The sequence below is a fragment of the Callithrix jacchus genome, chromosome 3 (genome assembly GCF_049354715.1).
Source record: "Callithrix jacchus isolate 240 chromosome 3, calJac240_pri, whole genome shotgun sequence".
NCBI classification, from domain to species: domain Eukaryota; kingdom Metazoa; phylum Chordata; class Mammalia; order Primates; family Cebidae; genus Callithrix; species Callithrix jacchus.
The window spans coordinates 192,824,808-192,846,069 of record NC_133504.1 but is presented as its reverse complement, the minus strand read 5'-3'; the positions used below and the strand labels follow the sequence as shown (position 1 = coordinate 192,846,069).

At 37.4% G+C, this 21,262-nt stretch overlaps 1 protein-coding gene and 1 long non-coding RNA gene across 15 annotated transcripts in view; one reads left to right on the top strand and one right to left on the bottom strand.

Annotated features, from left to right (window-relative positions):
• Positions 1-21,262, bottom strand: part of LOC103792162 (zinc finger protein 141-like) — a 117,928-nt gene that overhangs the window by 21,613 nt on the left and 75,053 nt on the right. For 9 of the 12 annotated variants that reach the window (XR_013533261.1, XR_013533260.1, XR_013533255.1 and 6 more), the window contains one exon: positions 16,453-21,262. This exon is cut by the window's right edge. The exons of 2 other annotated variants lie outside the window; for them this stretch is intronic. The gene's annotated coding sequence lies outside the window, so the exon portion shown is untranslated. Of the gene's footprint in view, positions 1-1,162; positions 5,452-16,452 lie in introns of those variants that run through there. One more of the 12 variants, XR_013533256.1, reaches the window with a different exon arrangement.
• LOC144581857 (uncharacterized) overlaps positions 1-21,262 on the top strand; it is a 37,314-nt gene that overhangs the window by 4,156 nt on the left and 11,896 nt on the right. For 2 of the 3 annotated variants that reach the window (XR_013533265.1, XR_013533263.1), the window contains exon 3: positions 5,384-5,472. This is a non-coding gene — a long non-coding RNA (uncharacterized LOC144581857). Of the gene's footprint in view, positions 1-5,383; positions 5,473-6,551; positions 6,626-21,262 lie in introns of all 3 variants that reach the window. The other variant, XR_013533264.1, reaches the window with a different exon arrangement.

Sequence of the window (21,262 nt, the reverse complement as noted above, 5' to 3'; positions counted from 1 at the left end):
AATCCCTTGAACCCAGGAGGTGGAATTACCATAGTTTAATTGCATATACTAACATTGTTTTATTTAAAGATGCAGTTTTCAAGAATCTATTTTGAACATTAAGTGAGGACTTACTGTACAACTGTGTTTGTGTCACATGGATTTTTCTAATAAAAATTGTATAACTATATATTTAATGTGTACAGTGTAATGATTTGATATGCATATACATTGTGAAACAAAATACAGTCAAGTTGATGAACACATCTCTTACCTCAATTTTTTTTTTGTAGTAAGAACACAAGATCTACTGCTGTAGCAAATCGTAAGCATAAATTGCAGTATTAGTAACTGTAAACACAGTGCTATTTGGCTAATCTAATGTGAATTTACATTAGATTTCTCAGACTGACTCAACTTGTAACTAAAAATTTGTATTCTTTAAACATCTCCTCATATTTCTACCCCCAGGTACTAACCACCACCATTCTACACTCTGCTTCTGTGAGTTTACTTTTTTAGATTTCCCGTCTACCTTAAAACAAGCAGTTTCTTTGTCTTTCTGTGTTTGGCTTATTTCATTTAGCATAACGTCCTCCAGGTCTATTCATGTTGTAAATGGCTAGATTTCCTTCTCTTACGGCTGAATAGTATTCTGCTGTCTACATGCACGTGTACACACACACACACACACACACATCATATTTTGGCTATTATGAACAATACTACAGTGAACATAGGGCTGAAGATATTTCTTCAAGGTACAAATACTATTTCTTTCAGTAGGATGCCCAGAAGTGGTACTGCTGGATTATAAGATATTTCCATTTTTATTTTTTACTGGTTTTTATGATGGCAATTTATTTACATCTCACCAACAGCATACAGATTTCCCTGGTATGTATGTCTCTATTGGGAAAAAATACATACTCTTTTTTTCTATTTCTGAATGGGTTATAATTGTTTTCCTTTGAATTGCATAAGCTTATTATACATTGTAGTTATTAACTTCTTATTAGAAACATGGCTTGATTTTCCTATGTTGGTAGGGTTTAAAAAAGTTTTTTTTCTTTGCTGTGCACAAGCTTTTTAATTTGATACAGTCTCACTTGTTTGTATTTTTTGTTGCTGTGCTTTTGATGTCATATCAAAAAAGTTACTGCCAAGACCAGTATCAACAAGGTTTCTTTCTTTCTTTTTTTTTTAATACGGTTTCTTTAGGAGTTTTAAGGTTTTATGTCTTACATTTAAGTCTTTTATTTTGAGTTAATTTTGGGGTATGGTTTAAGAAAACGATCTACTTTTATTTTTTCACTTGTGGATATCCAGTTTTTCTGGCACCATGTATCAACAAGACTGTACTTTCTGCATTGTATATTCTTGGTGGCATTGTCAAAGATTACTTGACCTTGTATTCCTGGTTTTGTTTCTGGGCTCCCTATTCTACTCCATTGGTTTTTGTATCAATTTTTATGCACATACTATACTCTTGATTACTATAACCTTTAAATAACATTTGAAATTAGAGAGTATGATGCCCCAGCATTGTTCTTTCTCAAGATTGCTCAGGTTATTTAAAGTTTTTTTAGGTTACACTTAACTTTTACAATTGTTTTTTCTATTACTGCGAAAAATACCACTAAAATTTTGATAGGGATCATGTTGAATCTGTAGATCATTTTGTATAATGATACTTTGACAGGGTTAGTTATCCTGATGGAATATGTTTCTATTTATTTGTGTCTACTTCAATTTCTGTTGTCACTCTTATTATATTTAATGTATATATTTTTTATTTCATTGGTTAAATTTATTTTAATTAAATTTCTTTTTATACTATTGCAAATGGAAATTATTTCTTTTTTTGGAAAGTTTGCTGCTACTGTATGGAAATGCAACAAATATTTATATATTGGGCCAGGTGCAGGGTCTTATTTCTGTAATCCCTGCACTTTCAGAGTCCAAGGCAGGTGGATCACTTGAGGACAGGAGTTTGAGATGAGTCTGGGCAACACAGTGAGACCCTGTCTTGTGGGGGGAAAACAAAAAACAAAACCCACAATTATTTGTATATTGATCATGTATCCTGATACTTTCACGAATGCACTTCTTTGTTCAAACATTTTTTGTTGTTTTACTCTAGGGTTTTATATATATATATATGCATGCATGATCATATTATCTACAAACAGTGACATTTTTACTTCTTTTCCAAGCTGGAGAGCTTCGTTCTCCTTTTCCTTGCCCAATTGTTCTGAAAGAAACTTCCAGAAATCAGGTAAGATAGAAGCTGTGGCCCTGGAGGCAGGCCTACAGAACTTGGCCTCAGCTTTGGTCTCTGAAGCAGCCCTGTGTCTGTACATTTGAAGGATCTAACAATGATTATACTTTCTATAAACTATTTTTGACAGGTAAAGGTCTCCTGTTTGTTTGATCTGCAGGCTGATGAGGTTACCTCTGGGTTTGCAGAGAAGGGTCATAGCTGGGTCACAAGGATGCTGCTGGGTCTGCTGTGGGGTCTGCTGTGGGGTCTGCCTTTGATGGTTGTGTTACCAGAGATTTGGACAGTCATGGATTCTTTGTAGGCCCTGGAAAGATTAAATATCCTTGAGGACATTAATCTATATGGCAGGCGGTAGGGTTGGGTTTTGAAGTTTGTCTGCATATGATGGGCCAACTACCAAGTGTGTGAATGGGTTTGGCTTCTGCTGACTGCCTGGGAACAGTTTTACAAGTCTCTATGTGAGTCCCAGAGTGTATGCAACTGGCCACAGACTGTGACTGTGAGGGCTAGAACTGAGTCACAGGACTGCTTCAGGGAGCACAGCTGAGGCCAAGATATACAGGCCTGCCTCCAGGGTTTTGGCTGGGTATGTCTCCCTGCAGGTCTCTTGATGGGAAGGACCACTTGTGGACTGTAACTGAGAGGAGTTTGAGGTAGTTGGAGAACTGCTTCATAATTTTCAGTAAGACAAAGCCTTGTGCACCATTTCCCTATCTGTAGCCATGTCTATGGGCCCTTGAGTTGGCCACCTGGGTTAGGGCCTGCTTTTTCTAAATAACCCTCCTTGAATTCTGGCTCCACTGAGGTTTCACAACTCTAACCATAGGCAAGCATCTTTCTACTTCTGTTTCAGGCAAGCATCTTTCTACTTCTGTTTCCTAGTTTACTATTTAAAATATTATATAAAAGTGGAATCATACACTATCACTTTGTTGGTGTCTAATTTCTCTTAAAATAATGGCTTTAATATTTATCCTAATTGTAGCATCTGACGATATTTTTATTTGAGACTAAAGAATATTTCGTTGTATGTATAAACCACATCTTTTAATATCATTTATCCATTGAAGGATGTTTAAGTTTTTTAACTTTTCCGCTTTTGTAAATGATATGGTTTGGATCTGCGTTTTCATTCAAACTCATGTCAAATTACCATCCTTAATGTTGGAGGTGGGGCCTGGTGGGAGGTGATTGAGTCATAGGGTTGGCTTATCATGAATGGTTTAGCTTAGCTCCTTTGGTACTATCTTGCCATCATGAGTGAGTTCTCCTGAGGTCTCATTTTTCAAAAGTATGTGGCACCTCTTCTCTCACTCTCTCTTACTCCTGCTCTCACCATGTAAGATGACTCACTGTCCCTTCGCTTTCTGCTGTGGTTGGAAGCTTTTTGAGGTCTCCCCAGAAGCAGAAGCTGCTGTGCTTTCTGTACAGCCTGCAGAAATATGACCCCAGTAAACCTCTTTTTTAAAACAAATTCCCCAGTCTCAGGTGTTTCTTTGTAGCAACGCCAGAATAAACTAACGCAGTGAATGTTGCCGCAGTAAACTAGGGTGTACAAATACTTCTTTCAGGTACACTTTGCATATTTTGAATAGATGGTCAGAAGTGGGGCTGGCATGGTGACTCATGCCCATAGTCCCAGTATATTCTTGACACCTTTGTCAAAAATAAGTTTGCCGTAGATATATGGATATGTCTCTGCATTCTCTCTACTGTTTCACTGGTCAGTTTCATGCTGTTTCAATTACTGTAGCTCTGTAGTGTCATTTAAAGTCAAATACTATGATTCCTCCAGTTTCTTTTTTTCTTAAAATGGCTTTGGCTATTCTGATTCTTTTGTGATTCTGTCTACATTGTAGGATTTTTTTTCTATTTCTGTGAAGAACAGCATTGATGTTTTTTTAGACGTATTAAATCTGTAGATTGCTTTGGGTAGTATGGACATTTTTAAAATGTTGATTCTTCCTATTCATGAACATAAAATATTATTCAATTTTTTTGTCTTTTTAAATTTCTTGCATCAGTCTTATAGTACTCATTGTAGAGATTTTTCACTTCTTTGCTTAATTCTTAGGTATTTAATTTTAATTTGTGGCTATTGTAAATGGGAATGGGATTACTCTTTTGATCTCTTTCTCACATTATTCACTGTTAGCATAAAGACACACTATTAATTTTTTAATTTTTTTTTTTTTTAAGTCTCACTCTGTCGCTTAGGCTGGAGTGCACTGGCATGATCTCTGCTTGCTGCAACCTCCGCCTCCCGGGTTCAAGCAATTCTCCTGCCTCAGCCTCCTCAGTAGCTGGGACTACAGGTGTGAGCTAATTTTTTATTTTTTTAGTAGAGATGGGGTTTCACCATGTTGGCCAGGTTGGTCTCAAACTCCTGACCTCAGGAGATCTGCCTGCCTCGGCCTCCCAAAGTGCTGGGATTACAGGCATGAGCCACCACTACCAACTGGCTTTTAATCTTATATCTTGACTAAATTCAATCAATTCTAGTAGTGTTTTAATGAACTAAGTTTTTCCAAATATAAGACCACATCATCTGCAAACAAAGATAATTTTACTTCTTCCTTTCCAATTTGGATGCCCCTTTTTTTCCCTCTTTTGCTCTAGTTAGCACTTCTAGTACTGTGTTGAATAATAGTGGTAAAAGTGTACATCCTTTGTGCCTCTTCTTTTGTCTTCTTTAGATACAGACACCTTATCAGAATGGTTTTGGGTTTAGGTTCCCAACTTAACAGGGTAATTTGTCCTCAGCCATCTTGTTGTCTTTTCCTGGTCCTAGGCTTCAGAACTGTCTAGGGACAATCGCACATGCCCACAGTAGCTATGTCTCATGGAGTGTTTAAGGAATAACAGTTACTGCACCATCTCCTTATAATGGATGGCCTGAGGTGTGGGGTGGACCCTCTCAGGGGAACAGCTGGGTGCCCTCGTGCTCAGAGCACGCTGTGGTTTACACTTCATTTAAAAAGCCACATCCTTGTGACATTAAGATTTTCTTTTTCCCAATCCACTTTCCATTTTTTTGGAGACACATTGCTGTTCGGCCAATGGAACTCTGATATTGAAAGGAAAGGCAGAAATAATTTCCACCATCTGGATTTTTTTCAGAATTGTGAAGGGAGAAAAAGATAATATCCTCGAAGACAAAGTCCATTCTAGCAAGATGGTGCAAGGACCTGGAAAAAAAAAAAAAAAAAGTATGTATTCCGGGCACAGAGGGGCACGCAGTACAGAGGTTCTTGGGGTGGTCATTGAGTACTTCAATGAGAAGGATGAAGGTGGGAGGATGTACATAATAGGACAGAAAACCTGACTTGACACTTTAGTCAGACATATTATTCCAGCCAGTACTGCCACTCCTTGGGTTTGTTATCTTGAAAAAATTGTTTACTTATTTCAACTTCCATTTTTACTAATTGTACAATTCATTTTATTGGTAGAGCTTGAAAAATAGGAAAATATTTTCAAAGAGGCATAAAAATGTGAATTCAAAAAATGTCTAGTGATTTGTTAAAAAATTATTTCATTTTTCCCCTTGAGGGTGTGTAATAAGTTTTTGAGATCTGTACATTTTGGGAGTGGTTTCAAACAGAACCTCAGGACTTTAGTTATGGGAATGTTACTGGGTAAAAAAGAGTAGGAAACATTTCCTTTGTGGGTACAGAGATGTGTACCCAATTTTTAGGTACACTTCTGTAAATCACCAATTTATCTGGTACATCTCTGTAAATCACCAATTTATCTACCATAATTTCTTATAAAAAGTGTACCCAATTTTTAGAAGTTATGGTAGATAAATTGGTGATTTACAGAGATGTGCCAAAACATCAGTTTCTGTTTTCTGCATGGTGGAGACTTTGTGATAAAGAATAAGTCTGCTCTGTATCCTGTTATCTGGATGTGTGAATTTAATGTTAAGTCTTATGGAATAGGACTTGGCATTCCTGGTAATGTTCATGTATGATTACTTATTTGTTATTATGGAAATAATACCTAAATGACATGTTTATTGTCTGAAATGGATATTTTGACTTTTCTCGTTGAAGTATAAAATGTAAGCACCTTACAATCTCCTTTCCTCCTGTAAGTATAAGCACTGAGGTTGAGGAATTTTGCTGGATTCTTAAAACACTTGAGTTCTTTTATATAAAAACTAAGTGAAAAACGGGGATTCAGAGAACTAAGCCGGTTAACTGCAGGGCAAGGCCAATCTTGACCCTGCCAAAGGAGGTCATCAGTAGCCCAGTAGTTTCTTCCTGGGGAACTTTTTCTGCAGGTGGCCCAGCCTGGCTCAAATTAGACATGGAAGGAGCCTTTATACTGAGAAGGTACAGACCCCTGGAAAGCTGGGTATGTATCCACAGGCAGACGCAGTGAGAGTTGGGATGGGAGGAGGGTTGTGATGTACTCTGAGAGGGTGAAATTTTTATTGTCATGGGGCTGTTTCTAGATATCATCAAATAAAAAATTCTGATATAGGAAAGAAGTGAGTTTATTCTAAGGAGTACTGCAGTGGAAAAAGCACAAAGCATAAGACCTGCAAGCGTCTCCAAAATGAGGCAGATAAGGGCTGTTTTTCATATGAAGAGCAAACAAGATTAGAAAGAAGATTAGAAGGAGAGGGGAGAAAGGAGAATGTTTCACCCTGAAGTCAGCTTGTTTTGGGGAGGGGAATGAAGAGGGGTTGTATGCTGGTTCAGACTGAAGGTGGAGCAGAGTCCAAGAGCCTGAGTGAAGGAGAGAAACTTGAGCAGTTTAGCTAACAAGTATTCTGCTCTGAACACTGAAGACACAATTATTTAATTGTTTATGAGGGAAAAATGAGAATGTAGAGCCTGTGAATTTGTGATATCTAAAGAGGGAGCATCATCAAAGTCATAATGAAAAGGGTATTTCTTTGCAGTAAGCTTTTCTTGCAGAACACAAAGGATTGGAAAGATATATAACTACCGCAATTCACTACCTGCCTCATGCTTTCCCTGCTTTTCTTTGTCCTATACATTTTTTTCCTTTTGGCTTTTACTGAGTTGTATCCAATATAATAACCTGGTAAACACAGGTGAAGTGTTTTTGCTAAGTTCTTTGTAGTTTTATCAAATCCTTTAACTTGAAGGAGGGAGTTATGGAAGCCCATGATTTATAGACAGTTGCACAGAAGTAGCAGATGGGCCCCTGGGGCTTGTGACTGCCATGTGTAGCAGAAGCAGTGTTGTGGGGCTGAGCGCTGAGTCGGTGGGTTCTTTGCTGACCATGGGTGTTGTCAGAATTGAGTTGTTGGATGCCCAGTTTGTGTTGGAGAATTGGTTGGTGTTCAGAAAACTTCATATATTTGGTGTTAGACTAAAGATACTAGGCTGGGTGTGGTGGCTCACACCTGTAAACCTAGCACATTGGGAAGTCAAGAAGGGCAGATTGCGTGAGCTTAGGAGTTCAACACCAGCCTGGGCAACATGGCGAAATCCCATCTCTACCAAAAAATCCAAAAAAAGTACCTGGGCGTGGTGGCACACAACTTTATTCCTAGCTACCTGGGGAGGTGCTGAGGCAGGGGAATCCTGGGTGGTTGATGCTGCCATGAGCCGAGGTCATAACACTGCACTCCAGCCTGTGTGACAAAGTGAGGCCTTTTCTCAAAAAAAAAAAAAAAAAAAAAAAAAAAAAAGATTTCCCAGCAGCCTTGGTTGAAGGGAGACACTGGATCTGTTGTAGAGTGGAGAGGATTTTGCTTTTTTTTGCTTTTTTTTTTTTGGCTCACAAGCTGTCATACTGTTCTAGGTCTCCTCCAGGGGTCCAGGGGGACTGAGGACCTAAAGAAAGGAGTTCTGAGAGTAGATGCTTCCTTCCACCCTGCTGCTACAATGTGATTTCTGCATATTCACACATGTGCATGCTAGGCAATGGCCATGCTTCTCTCATGACAAAACTTCACTCAGGAATTGTGTATCTCTGCTTCTAGAGTTTTCCACTAAGAGGCCACATAAGTATCCAGAAGGCTCATGGCTTCTTTCTCCCTCCCAGATCTTGAATCTGTACCAGTAACCTCTTTCCTGCAGTAGCCTAGGCTTCTGGATCACCTGAACATCTTACCTTCCTGCATGCACACATTTATAAGTTACAGGTATCCTGTCTGGGCCAGTATCTGTAGCACTAACCAGTCTTTTCAGCAGCTGTGCACTAACCCTCCTCACCCATGGGTTCTTGATATCACCTTTTCTTATTCGACATTTTTCCCCACAGACTCTCTTTCCTGTGAACATAATATGCCCAAGGTCACCCTGCAGGTGCCTAAATCCAGGCCTCCTGGAAATCAGATGTCCATAAGTTCAAAGCAGAGTTTTTGGGTATGGGTATTGTAAACATACATGCAAAATAGAAATCAGATTTAGTCCTCCAACTGGAAAATAAAGAATATTTACTCTCCTTCCTTTTCTGAAAATCTTTGTTTTCGAAAGTTTTTATCTGTAAATTCTTTCTCTTTTATCTTTTAAGTCTCTAATTTGTTTCTATTAGAGGTCTAATTTTTATTATTTTATTATGCTAACATTGGGATTAGTTATTTTTCAAGTGTTTTGAGGATTAAAGTTTCATTGTTTATTTGAGATCTTTTTTCTTTTCTTTACTTTTTTTTGTTTTTTGTTTTTGAGACGGAGTTTCACTCTTGTTACCCAGACTGGAGTGCAATGGCGCGATCTCGGCTCACCGCAACCTCCGCCTCCTGGGTTCAGGCAATTCTCCTGCCTCAGCCTCCCGAGTAGCTGGGATTACAGGCACGCACCACCGCGCCAAGCTAATTTTTTGTATTTTTAGTAGAGACGGGGTTTCACCATGTTGACCAGGATGGTCTTGATCTGTTGACCTCGTGATCCATCTGCCTCTGCCTCCCAAAGTACTGGGATTATAGGCGTGAGCCACCGTGCCCAGCCATTTTTCTTTTTTTTCTTTGACCCCTTGGTTATTCAGAAGCATGTTGTTTAATATACACATATTTGTCAGTTTTTCACTTTTCCTTATAATGATTTCTAGTTTTATAAAATTGCAATTTAAAAACTTGATATGATTTCAATCTTTTTAAAAATGAAAAGTTTTGTTTTTGTTGTGGCCCAGATTTATGATGTGTCCTGGAGAATGTTCCATGTGTGTTTGAGAAGAATATAAATTATACTGTTGAATGAAATATTCTGTACATGTCTGTTCGGTGCAATTTTATAGTGCTACACATTTTTTTCACTAGCTTTCTGTCTGAATGATGTATTAAGTAGGGCAGTAAAGTCCCTGTTTCTTTCTCCAGTTTTGTTAATATGTGTTTATATATTTATGTGCTCCAGTATTTGGTACCTATATATATTTATTTTTTGACAAATTAGACTCATCACGATATAAAAAGTTCTTTTTTGACAGATTTTTTTTCTAGAAGTTTATTTAGTCTGATATAAATATAGCCACTCCTATACTCTTTATTATTGGCACGGAATATTCTTTTTCATCCTTGTACCATTAACCTATGTATGTCCATAAATCTAAAGTAACTCTCATAGTGTTGCTTTTTTTTTTTTGAGATGGAGTTTCGCTCTTGATACCCAGGCTGGAGTGCAACGGCGCGATCTCGGCTCACCACAACCTCCGCCTCCTGGGTTCAGGCAATTCTCCTGCCTCAGCCTCCTGAGTAGCTGGGATTACAGGCACGCGCCACCATGCCCAGCTAATTTTTTTTATTTTTAGTAGAGAAGGGATTTCAGCATGTTGACCAGGATGGTCTCAATCTGTTGACCTCGTGATCCACCCGCCCCGGCCTCCCAAAGTGCTGGGATTACAGGCGTGAGCCACTGCACCCGGCCTGAGAGCTCACTTTTATAACAGACCCACTCTCGTAATAACTAACCCACTGTGGAAATAATGATACTAATCCTTAGCTCTCATGACCTAATAACTTCTTAAGGGCCTCATTTCTTAATTTCTCACAACAGTAGTTAAATTTTAACATGGATTTTGGAGGGAACACTCAAACTATAGAAGTATGTTTTTATTGGATAACTAAATCTATATATTTAAAGGAATTACTGATTGATAAGAACTTATTTCTGCCATTTGTTTGAACAGTTTTCTGACCATTTAATAGTTTCTGTTTTTTAATTCTTTCATGCTGTCTTCCCTTGTGTTTTCTTGAATTTTTGTTCTTATATGCTTTCATTCTTTTTGTGTATTACTAGTTTTTTTTTTGTAATTTCTGAGAAACTTACGTAAAACATCTCATAGTTATAAAATCTAACTTCAGATAATTTAGCTTTTTGTTTTGTACAGATAAGGTCTTGCTTTGTTACCCAGGCTGTAGTGCAGTGGTGTATTCATAGCTCAGTGCAGCCTCAGCCTCTCCAGCTCAAGCAATTCTCCTATCTCAGCCTCCCAAGTAGCAGGGAATATAAGCACATGCCACCATGTCTAGCTAATTTTTTAAATATTTTATATAGAGACAGGGTTTTGTCATGTTGCTCAGTCTGGTCTTGAACTTCTGGGTTCAAGCAATGCACCTGCCTTGGCCTCCCAAAGTGCCAGGTGTACAGGCATGCAATATCAAGCCCAGCTCTTGCTTTTTAAAAAAAGATGAAATAGCTGTGTGGAATCTTTATTTTATTTTATTCATGTACTTATTTAAGAGACAGGGTCCTGCTAACAGACTGATTTTGAACTCCTGGCCTCAAGCAAAAGTTAACTTCTATGTATAGAAAAATTAACAATTTTATTCCCTTCAACACAGTATTTATGTCACACTCCATCGTTTTATATCATATACCTGTGAACAAATTATCGAACCTATATGTAGTTTTAATAATTTTTCTTGTAGCTTTTATACAAGAGTTCTTGAATTTTTGTTGTTACATGCTTTGATACTTTTTTGTTTTATTTTTGACATGGAGGGGTTTTTTGTTTTGTTTTGTTTTTGAGACAGTGTCTTGCTCTGTTGTCAGGCTGGAGTGCAATGAGCGATCTCCGCACACTGCAACCTCTGCCTCCCGAGTTCAAGTGATTTTTCTGCCTCAGCCTCCTGAGTAGCTGGGACTACAGGTGTGCGCCACCATGCCCAGCTAATTTTTGTATTTTTAGTAGAGACAGGTTTCACCATGTTGGCCAGGTTGGTCTCAATCTCTTGACCTTGTGATCAGCTGGCCTCGGCCTCCCAAAGTGCTGGGATTACAGGCGTGAGCCACTGTGCCCGTCATAATTGTTTTTATTTTGTATGTATCCACTATGTTATTATTATTATTATTTTTTTTTGTAATTGCCAAGAAACTTACATAAAACATCTCATAGTTATAAAATTTAGCTTCGGATAACAAAATAGCTTTTTGTTTTGTACATATCGGGTCTTCCTTTTTTACCCAGGCTGTCATGCAGTGGTGCATTCATACCTAAGTGCAGCCTTGACCTCCCCGAGGTCAAGCAATCCTCCTATCTCAGCCTCTCCAAAGTAGCTGGGACTACAAGCACATGCCACCATATATGGCAAAATTTTTTAGTATGTTTTGTTTTGCCATGTTGCTCAGGCTGCTATTGAACTCCTGAGCTCAAGCAATTCACCTGCCTTGGCCTCCCAAAGTGCTAGGATTCCAAGCATGTGCTATTAGGCCCAGTCGCTACTTTCTTAAAAAGACTAAATAGCTTTCTGAGATCTGTATTTAATTTTATTTATGTACTTATTTAAGAGAAAGGGTCCTGCTATATTGACTATACTGGTTTTGAACTCCTGGCTTCAAGCAAAAGTCAGCTTGTAAATATAAAAAGAACACTTAAACAGTTTTATTCCCTTCAACACAGTATTTATGTCACATTTTACATTTTTTCATATTGTGTACCCATTAAAAAATATTGAAGCTACACGTAGTTTTAATAATTTTTTCTGTATTTAATTTTATTTATGTACTTATTTAAGAGAAAGGGTCCTGCTATATTGACTATACTGGTTTTGAACTCCTGGCTTCAAGCAAAAGTCAGCTTGTAAATATAAAAAGAACACTTAAACAGTTTTATTCCCTTCAACACAGTATTTATGTCACATTCTACATTTTTTCATATTGTGTACCCATTAAAAAATATTGAAGCTACACGTAGTTTTAATAATTTTTTCTTGTAGCTTTTATACCAGAGTTAAACGTGATTGATTCATTCATTCACAATAATTACTTTTATAGACTTGTAAATTTGACTGTGTATATATGATTTTCAGTAATGTTTATGTTTTTGTTGTAAGTTTTGATTCCATTACAACTCAAAAAATTCTCATCATTTGTTGTAATTCAGGTTTAGTGATTAAACATTTCCTCAACTTTTTTTTTAATCTGAAAAGATTCTGATTGATACTTCATTTATAAAGAACAGCCTTAGGCTGGGCACGGTGGCTCATGCCTATAATCCTAGCACTTTGGGAGGCCAAGGTGGGTGGATCACGAGGTCAAGAGATCAAGACCATCCTGATCAACGAGGTAAAACCTCATCTCTATTAAAAACACAAAAATTAGCTGGGCATGGTGGTGCGCACCTGTAGTCCCAGCTACTCGGGAGGCTGAGGCAGGAGAATTGCTTGAACCCAGAAGGCGGAGGTTGCGGTGAGCCGAGATCGTACCATTGCACTCCAGTCTCGGTAACAACAGCGAAACTCCGTCTCAAAAAAAAAAAAACAGCCTTGTCAGGTGTAGTCTTCTTAGTTGTCAAGGTTTTTTTCTTTTTCTCTCTTTATTTGCACTTTAAATATATACTTTCACTCTTATGTGGCTTGAATGGTTTCTGTGAGCAATCTGTTGATAACCTTATAGGAGTTCCCTTGTATGTGAAGAATCTCTTTTCTCTTGCTTCTTTTAAGAATCTGTCTTTGTCTTTGAATTTTGGCAGTTTAATTATAATGTGTCCTGGGCAATTTTTGTTAGATTCTTCTTGCTATAGACATTTTGAACTTTTTAGTATCTATATTCCTTCCAATATTGGGAAGAATTGAAGACATTATATCTTTAAACAATTTTAAGAAATTTTTCTTAAAAAATTTTTTTCTCTCTCTGATGAACTTCCTAAAATATGTACATTCTTACCATTTATTATGCAGTATGGAGCCCAAATGCTTTGTTCACTCTTACATTTTTCTTTAAAATTCTAATTAGGAACTTTTAAATGACGAACTTTTACCTTTCCTGATTTTTTTTTTAAGGAGTCTCCTGTTAAAGCTTTCTCTTAAATATTTTAGATCCCTTGTTATGTACTTCAGCTCCAGCATATCTGTTTTTTTTGTTTGTTTGTTTGAGAAAAAGTTTTGCTCTTGTCGCCCAAGGTAGAGTGCAGTGGTGCAATCTCACCTCACTGGAACCTCTGCCTCCTGGGTTCAAGCGATTCTCCAGCCTCAGTCTCCTGAGTAGCTGGGATTACAGGCATGCACCACCATACCTGGCTAATTTTTTGTATTTTTAGTCGAGACGGTGCTTCACCATGTTAGTCAGCCTCGTCTTGAACTCCTGACCTCAGGTGATCTGCCCACCTTGGCATCCAAAGGGGCTGGGATTATAGGCATGAGTGACCACGTTGGCTCTCTTTTGATGGTTTGTCTTTCTTTATTATAACTGTGATTTTGATCATACATTGTTGCCAAAAAATTTTAGTAATTTGTGGTTATTTTGCATCTCACTGAGATTCTTTAAGATAATTATTTTGAATTCTTAGCCATATTTTTAGATCTGTGTTTTATTGTTAAGTGGTTACTAGAGCATTTCTAGTTTCTCCTGGTGGTGTTATGTTTGCTTGATCCTTCATGATCTGTGATGCCTTGTTTTTATGTCCTTGCATCTGAAGGGCATGAATACCTCTTTCAGTCGTTATAAATTAGTTTGGGGAGGTAAATATTTTCTTCTATTGGATCTCTGTGCTGATGAGATTTCCACTGAGATTGCAGTAAGGTGCATTGGATCTGGGTCACATTGAAGTTCATGCTTTGCAGACTTGTTATCAGGGCATCAGACCATTGTGGATTTTTGTCTGTTTTCTGGGAAGACTGAACTTTCTTCAGGATCTTAATCAGTAAGACTAGTGCTGAGGAAAAAAACGTCTTCAGTTATATATGCAGATGACAGTGCTGATATAACCAATGTAAGGAAGTGTGGCTTGTGCTATGTGGCTCTTGCTGAGTTTTGGGGAATCCTCTAACCCAGTCATTGGACAGGTTCCTAGATAAGCAGTGCTGACTCTTGATCACAGCTGAGAGGGTGTGGAACTGATTGATAGGGCTGTTTCAGGATACACAGCTGAGACCAAAGTCTTCAGGTCTGTTTGTGGGTTTATGGCATTTCTCTTTCTAGATTTCTGGATGGGCAGGTCTGCTCCCAGACGCTAGCTGACAGGGACTAGAGGTGGGTTATAGGGCTGCTTCACGATTAACAGTGGGAATAAAGTCAGCCAGCATGCCTACAGGGGCACATATAGGTGTGGTGTTTTGGTGTTTTAGTCATGAAGTCCTTGCCTTTCCATCTGGAGTTAATTTTAGTGTAAGGTGTCAGGAAGAGGTCCAGTTTCCCCAACACCATTTTTTAAACAGGGATTCCTTTCCACATTGCTTGTTTTCATCAGGTTTGTCAAAGATCACATGGTTTTAGATGTGTGGCATTGGCTCCAAGGCCTCTGTTGTGTTCCATTGGTCTATATCTCTGTTTTGGTACCAGTACCATGCTGTTTTGATTACTGTAGCCTTGTAGTATAGTTTGAGGTCAGGTAGTCTGATGACTCCACCTTTGTTCTTTTTGCTTACAATTGTCTTCGCTATGCGGGCTCTCTTTTGGTTCCATATGAAGTTTAAGGTGGTTTTTTCCAGTTCTGTGAAGAATGTCATAGGTAGCTTGATGGGGATAGCATTGAATCTATAGATTACTTTGGGCAGTATGGCTATTTTCACAATATTGAGTCTTCCTAACCATGAGCATGGAATGTTTTTATATCTGTTTGTTTCCTCTCTTATTTCATTGAGCTGTGGTTTGTAATTCCTGTTGAAGAGGTCCTTTACATCTTTTGTTAGTTGTATTCCTAGGTATTTTATTCTCTTTGTAGCAATTGTGAATGGCAGTTCGTTCTTCATTTGGCTCTTTAAGTCTTTTATTGGTGTATAGTAATGCTTGTGATTTCTGCACACTGATTTTGTATCCTGAGACTTTGTTCAAGTTGCTTATCAGTTTCAGGAGATTTGGGGCTGAGATGATGGGGTCTTCTAGATATACAATCATGTCGTCTGCAAATAGAGACAATGTGACTTCCTCCTTTCCTAATTGAAGACCCTTTATATCTTTTCTTGCCTGATTGCTCTGGCTAGAACTTCCAATATTATATTGAATAGGAGTGGTGAGAGAGGGCATCCTTGTCTAGTGCCAGATTTCAAAGGGATTGCTTCCAGTTTTTGTCCATTCAGTAAGATACTGGCTGTGGGTTTGTCATAAATAGCTTTTATTATTTTGAGATACGTTCCGTCAATACCTAGTTTATTGAGTTTTTAGCATAAAGGGTTGTTGAATTTTGTCAAAGGCCTTCTCTGCATCTATTGAGATAATCATGTAGTTGTCTTTGGTTCTGTTTATGTGGTGGATTATGTTTATAAACTTACATTATGTTGAACCAGCCTTAACATCCTCGGATGAAGTCTACTTGATCACGATGGATAAGCTTTTTGATGTGCTGTTGCAATCAGTTTGCCAGTATTTTATTGAAGATTTTTGCCTCTATGTTCACCATGGATATTGGCCTGAAGTTTTTTTTTGTTGTTGGGTCTCTGCCAGGTTTTGGCATCAGGATGATGTTGGTCTCATAAAATGATTTGGGAAGCATGCCCTCTTTTTGGATAGTAATAATTTCAGAAGGAATGGTACCACCTTCTCTTTGTATGTCTGGTAGAAATCAACTGTCAATCCATCTTGACCTGGGCTTTTTTTGGTTCTTAGGCTATTAATTGCTGCCTCAACTTCAGCCTTTGTTATTGGTCTATTCAGGGTTTCATCTTATTCCTGGTGTAGGCTTTCGGAGGGTGCAAGTGTCCAGGAATTTATCCATTTCTTCCAGGTGTACTGGTTTATGTGCATAGAGTTGTTTGTAGTAATCTCTGATGGTAGTTTGTATTTCTGTGAAATCGGTGGTGATATCCCCTTTATCATTTTTTACTGCATCTATTTGATTTTTCTTTTCTTTTAATCTGGCTAGTAGTCTGTTTTATTTTGTTGCTCTTTTCAAAAAACCACCTCCTGGATGTATGGGTTTTTTGAAGTGTTATTTTTGTGTCTATCTCCTTGCATCCTGCTCTAATCTTATTTCTTGTCTTTGCTAGCTTTTGAGGTTTTCTTTAATCATGTTCCTCTAGCTCTTTTCAATTTTGATGATAGGGTGTCGATTTTAGATCTACCCTTGCTTCTCATGTGGGCATTTATTGCTATTAATTTCCTCTAGAGACTGCTTTAAATGTGTCCCAGAGATTCTGGTACATTGTGTCTTCGTTCTCATTGGTTTCAAAGAACATCTTTATTTCTGCCTTCATTTCATTGTTTATCTAGTCAGCATTCAAGAGCCCATTGTTCAGTTTCCATGAAGTCATGCAGTTCTCAGTTTCTTAATTCTGAGTTCTAATTTGATTGCACTGTGGTCTGAGAGACTGTTCGTTGTGATTTCCGTTGTTTTGCATTTGCTGAGGAGTGATTTGTTTCCAATTACATGGTCAATTTTAGAGTAGGTGTGATGTGGTGCTGAGAAGAATGTATATTCTGTGGATTTGGGGTAAAGAGTTCTATAAAAGTCTATTAGGTTTTCTTGTTCCAGGTCTCAGTTCAAGTCCTGGATATCCTTGTTAATTTTCTGTCTCATTGATCTGTCTAACATTGACAGTGGAGTGTTAAAGTCGCCCACTATTATTGTTTGGGAGTCTAAGTCTCTTCGTAGGTCATTAAGAACTTGCTTTATGTATCTGGGTCCTCCTGTATTGGGTGAGTATATATTTAGGATTGTTAGCTCTTCTTTTTGCATTGATCCTTTTATCATTATGTAATGTCTTTCTTTGTCTCTTTTGGTCTAAAGTCTATTTATCAGAGATTAGGATTGCAACTCCCGGGTTTTTTTTTTTTTTTTTTTTTGCTCTACATTTGCTTGGTAAATCTTCTTCCATCCCTTTATTTTGAGGCTATGTGAGATTGGTTTCCTGGATACAGCACACTGATGGGTTTTGTCTTTTTATCCAATTTCCCAGTCTGTGTATTTCGATTGCGGCATTTAGCCCATTTATATTTAGGGTTAATATTGTTATGTGTGAATTTGATCCTGCCATTTTGATGCTAGTTGGTTGTTTTGCCCGTTAGAGCAATTGCTTGTTCATAAAGGATTTTATTTCTCCTTTGCTTATGAAGCTTAGTTTGGCTGGATATGAAATTCTAGGTTGAAAGTCCTTTTCTTTAAGGATGTTGAATATTGGCCTCCAGTCTCTTTTGCCTTGTATCGTTTCTGCTTAGAGAGCCACTGGCAGTCGGAAGGGGCTTCCCTTTGTGAGTAACCCGACCTTTCTCTCTGGCTGCCCTTAGCATTTTTTCCTTCATTTCAACCCTGGTGAATCTGACAATTATGCGCCTTGGGTTTGCTCTTGAGGAATATCTTTGTGGTTTCTGTATTTCCTGGACTTGAATGTTGGCCCACCTTGCTAGGTTGGGGAAGTTCTCCTGAATAATATCCTGAAGAGTGTTTTCCAGCTTGGATTCATTCTCTCCATCACATTCAGGTACACCTATCAAATGTAGATTGTCTTTTCACATAATCCCGTATTTCTTGGAGGTTTTCTTCATTTCTTTTCACTCTTTTTTTTATAATTTCACCTTCTTGTTTTATTTCATTGAGTTGATCTTCAATCTGATATCCTTTCTTCTACTTGGTCAATTTGGCTATTAAAACTTGTGTATGCTTCGTGAAGTTCTTATGTTGTATTTTTCAGCTCCATGAGGTAATTTATATTCTTCTCTAAGCTGTTTATTCTTGTTAGCATTTTGTCAAACCTTTTTTTCAAGATTCTTAGTTTCTTTGCATTGGGTTAGAACATGTTCTTTTAGCTCAGAGATGTTTGTTATTACCCACCTTCTGAAGCCTGTTTCTGTCATTTCATCAGACTCATTCTCCATCCAGCTTTGTTCCTTTGCTGGTGAGGAGTTGTGATCCCTTTGAGAAGGAGAGGCGTTTTGGTTTGGGGTATTTTCATCCTTTTTATGCTGGTTTCTTCCCATCTTTGTGGATTTATCTATGTGTGGTCTTTGTAGTTGGTGACTTTTGTCAAAAACACAAAACTACACAATCGTAAACATTTTTACGATATTGTTATGCACTATATCTGCAGAATGTTTTATCTTGCAAAGCTAACACTACATTAAACAACTACCTACATTTTCTGTTTTCTGGCCCTTTTCAAAAACAATTGTGTTTTCTATTTAGTGTCAAACTGCTTTTGATGTCTCAGGTAAGTTGATTCATACAGTATCTGTGTCTTCATGGCTGACTTAATAGCTTTATTATACTTGGTACAGTTTTTTGCTTTTTACAAACTAATATTTCATTATTTTAATATTTCAAATTTATTCATTTGGTGAGAGAAATTTGCATTACTTTCATTTATTTGCTTTCAGTAACAAATGCTACAACAATTAGGACTGTACAAAAATTACTCTTCATGTGACCATGTGTATGAAAGTGTGTATTTTTGCTGGATTTTGTAGCCATTCAACTTTATACCCATACCAAATTGTTTTAATTCTTTAGGTTTGTGTTTTGAAATCATAAGCTGCGGTGCTTCCAACATTGTTTCTCATTTAAAAAATTGTTGGGTGCTTTATGGTCCCTGCAAATTCCATATAACTTTCGGGTTGCTATTTCTATTTCTACAAAAAAAAAAAAAAAAGGATTAGAAATTGGACAGGGATTTCATTTAATCTGTAGATTACATTGAGCAGTCTAGACAGCTTCATATTATTACTTCATAATTGGAATAAGATCATGCTGAAGACTGTATTTTTATTTATTTATTGAGATGGAGTCTTGCTCTGTTGCCTGGCTGGAGTGCAGTAGCATGATCTCAGCTCACTGCAACCTCCACATCCTGAGTTTTAAGCGATTCTTCTGCCTCAGCCTCCTGAGTAGCTGGAACTACATGTGTCTGCCACCACGCCCAGCTAATTTTTGCATTTTTTGTAGAGACAGGGTTTCACCATGTTGGTCAGGCTGGTCTCGAACTGTTCACCTTAGGTGATCGACCTGCCTCCCAAAGTGCTGGGATTACAGGCATAAGCTACCGTGTTCAGCGTCTTTTTAAATTTTTATATTGATAGGACCCCTTATACTTTCATGTATCTATACAAATACTTTGTAGTATCTTGGGAATTTAATAAAATTTCTTAATGTTAAAATAATGTATTTTAAACTGCCAATAATGGTTGCATTTGAAAATTCGTCATTACATTTGCCCTCAACTTTGTTATTGATATCACTAATCATATTTTATGCTGTAGATTAACAGATTATGACTGTTTATTTTTATGCTTTTATCTTTAAAATTTTAGAGACTAAAATGTTTTCTGCACTATTATAATGGTACAGAACCTTATATTTGTGTCTGTGCAAATCTTTTCCAGAAAGTTAATTAGTTTCATATGATTGTTTTATTTGTGTTCCCATTTAGCTCATTAAGAATTATTGAGGTTAAATTTTAAAAAAACTTGTACATCTTCATTTTGTGGCGGTTTTCTGAAAAATTTTAAATTTGACCATGTCATGCTAATATTTCATATGTATTATAATATTTACTTGCTATTTGAAGATAAACAAAAAGCTATTTGTTAGAATTTGACAATATTGCTTTGTCCTGACATAATCAGCAACCAATTGTCTTTGATAGAGATTACAGGAACCTCTCATACATGTTCTAAGGATGTGTCTTGTCTGGAATTTTGTTTTTCAGTTAAAACCATTTGTTCACATTTCTTCTTAATGGCCACTTGCTCTACCTACTCTGTATTTAACACTGCAGTCTGCTCCTGAAACCTTTATATTTTGTCTCAGCAAACCCAAGCTGTTCTTTCAAAGTATACTACTGTTTCTTTCAGCAGTCTATATTATTGGAGGGAGACAGAAATCAGTTTTGGTAAAAACCACCAAAAGACAGAATTAAGGATATGTGTGTCAGTATTTTTCTTCTTTTTAAAGAAAGAAGCCAACAATTGGCAGTTTATTTCAGAAGACACAATGCTATATTAGAGAGGAGGAAGAGCTGTGTACATGTAACAAATGTTCCTTCCTGGTCTATGTTGCTCTTGGCATTGTGCTTGCCTAAGCACAATGGCATTACACACAATTAACTCATTTAGAGATTTTGCATAAAGGCATCTTGATCAGTATATGTAGGCTAAATGTATATATCTGTGAAGGAATTTTGGCATGTGGTATTTTGCAACATAAGGGAATACATGCTGGAGAGAAACCATACAAATGTATGTGGCAAAGCCTTTAGACGGTCCTCAGCACGGAATAAACATTAAGGAAATTCATACTGGAGAGAAACCCTATACAGGTGAAGTATGTGGCAAAGCTTTTTACCAATCATCAAAGATTACACAGGCACACTCATTGTGAACAAAAACTTTACAAATGTGAAGAATGTTGGAAAACCTTTACTCAGTCCTCATCCCTTCATAAACATAAGAGAATTCATAGTGGTGAGAAACCTTACACACGTGAAGAATGTGGCAAAGTCTTTTATAGGTTCTCATACCTTACTGAACATAAGAGAATTCGTTCTGGGCAAAAACCCTGCAAATGTGAAGAATGTGGCAAAGCCTTTAGATAGTCCTCAGCATGGAATAAACATAAGAAAATTCATACTGGCGAGAAACCATACAAATGTAAAGAATGTGGCAAAGCCTTCAATAGTTCTACAGGCCTTACTAAACATAAGAAAATTTATAC